Source organism: Portunus trituberculatus, chromosome 49 (assembly GCF_017591435.1).
Source record: "Portunus trituberculatus isolate SZX2019 chromosome 49, ASM1759143v1, whole genome shotgun sequence".
NCBI lineage: Eukaryota > Metazoa > Arthropoda > Malacostraca > Decapoda > Portunidae > Portunus > Portunus trituberculatus.
The window spans coordinates 4645360-4647859 of NC_059303.1; the positions used below are offsets into that span (position 1 = coordinate 4645360).

General features: G+C 46.2%; 1 protein-coding gene across 2 annotated transcripts in view; it reads left to right on the forward strand.

Moving 5' to 3' along the window:
• The window catches only part of LOC123499391 (fibroblast growth factor receptor 3-like), a 176529-nt gene that overhangs the window by 968 nt on the left and 173061 nt on the right, over positions 1-2500 (forward strand). The gene's annotated exons all lie outside the window — the stretch shown is intronic.

Below are 2500 nucleotides of genomic sequence, written 5' to 3' on the forward strand. Positions count from 1 at the left end.
GACACGTTAACCCCTTCTGTACTGGGACGCATTTTTAACGTGAATTTTTGTGCGATTAGACAATTAGATTTATATTAGGAAGAGTTTATGGAGGTCAGAAAGTTAATGGCTACAGTCTTTACTATTTTAATCCCCACATATGTTTCTGAAGCTGAATAAAATCACCAAATATAGAGCAGAATGAATATGAAAACACATCATGGTACTGAAGGGGTTAATAGGTCATGTTGAAAATTTCTTGTTGTTCTTACTATTTTAAAAAAGGAAATTAGATATTTATTTCAACCACCGAAAACTGAGGTTAGGTTAACTTTAGTGAGTTAATGTTACATATTCTAATTTTAGACTAGGATAGCTTGTCTTGTTCTTCCTATGGGCTTGGCTGGTAATCTGATTAGTGGAGACTGTAACTGCTTCAATTATTAGAGAGAGAGAGAGAGAGAGAGAGAGAGAGAGAGAGAGAGAGAGAGTGTGTGTGTGTGTCTGTAATTCACTGTTTGATCTGCTGCAGTCTCTGACGAGGCAGCCAGACGTTACCCTACGGAACGAGCTCAGAGCTCATTATTTCCGATCTTGGGATAGGTCTGAGACCAGGCACACACCACACACCGGGACAACAAGGTCACAACTCCTCGATTTACATCCCGTACCTACTCACTGCTAGGTGAACAGGGGCTACACGTGAAAGGAGACACACCCAAATATCTCCACTCGGCCGGAGAATCGAACCCCGGTCATCTGGCTTGTGAAGCCAGCGCTCTAACCACTGAGCTACCGGGCTGTGTGTGTGTGTGTGTGTGTGTGAGAGAGAGAGAGAGAGAGAGAGAGAGAGAGAGTGTGTGTGTGTGTGTGTGTGTGTGTGTGTGTGTGTGTGCGTGAGAGATTCACCACGGTCTCTTGCTGGTTACCTAGCCAGCCTTCTCCATTACGGAGCGAGCGCAGAGCTCATATACCGATCTTCGGGTCACAGCCCCTCGAGTTACATCCAGTACCTACTTGCTGGTAGGTGAACAGGGGCTACACATTGATAAGAGGCTTGCCCATTTGCCTCGTCGCGCCTGGGATTCGAACCTGGACCTTCTCGGTTGTGAGCCGAGTGTGCTAACCACTACATTACACAGTGTGTGTGTGTGTGTGTGTGTGTGTGTGTGTGTGTGTGGGAGAGTAAAGTTTGGTGCATTTATTTCGACAGACTAATATGAAGCGGCCGATTTTATGAAGATTAAGCTGTCTTGTGTTGATGTTCTCGCTCTTGTTGTTGTTGTTGTTGTTGTTGTTGTTGTTGTTGTTGTTGTTGTTGTTGTTGTTGTTGTTGTTGTTGTTGTTGTTGTTGTTGTTGTTGTTGTTGTTGCTGCTGCTGCTGCTGCTGACTTGCTGATTGCTTTCGTAAATCATGATTGCTCTCTCGACAAATTGCAACGATTTTTCAACCTGCTTCGTGACACGGTAATAAAAATAAATCATAATTACCACCTTACACCAACAAGCACAAGCACACACGCAGCTAATGACGTGCTTGTCTCATTAGGCAGAGTCATGACAATTACCGCATAACCCCGCCAAAGACTCGCACACAACTCATGTCAACACAATACGATACAACTCGCACCCCTATCGTACAAGTTAGCCAATTACCGTGCCCTTCCTCACCCACCATTACCCTTCCACCTTCCTTCCTTCCCTCCTTCTTCCTCCTCCTCCTGCACTTATCCTTCCTTCCCTCCCTCATCCACCCTTCCCGTTCCTCCCTTTATTAGCGTCCCTCCCGATAGTTAATAAAGTATTGAGCGGAAGGGGAGGTGCCTGAAAACTCTGTATGTGGCCCAGCCCAGCCTAATCCAGCCTGCTTGCCTGCCTGCCTGCCTGCCTGCCTGTCTACCGCTTCCTTGGTGCATAGAAGCCTTGGTATAGGTGACGCTCTGCTCTGTTGACATACAAAAATTGGAATAGTGGCGAGTTCCGGGTTCGGTGATGGATTTCTCTACCTCTGTGTGTGTGTGTGTGTGTGTGTGTGTGTGTGTGTGTGGTGAGGGTAGTGATCAATCAGCTCCATTAACGCGAGAAGATACAGGTCAATATATCTTTTTTTAAGCCCTATCTCTCTCTCTCTCTCTCTCTCTCTCTCTCTCTCTCTCTCTCTCTCTCTCTCTCTCTCTCTCTCTCTCTCTCTCTCTCTCTCTCTCTCTCTCTCTCTCTCTCTCTCTCTCTCTCTCTCTCTCTCTCTCTCTCTCTCTAATTTACGTAAGAGAGGGTTTGCGACCGTTCAGCGCCGAGTCGTTTGCTTCATCGAAAACTCGTCTGCAGGAAACGGACTCTCCGGGACCTCCGACCTTAACACACACACACACACACACACACACACACACACACACACACAACATAAACTTCTGAGCTTATCGACTGGAAGAAATTTAACTTTTTTGGATCACAGGAACATCAGCCACCTGAGCTCCCTTCGTACAATGTGTTCGGTTACTTAAAGTTACTCTGCGTTACATCC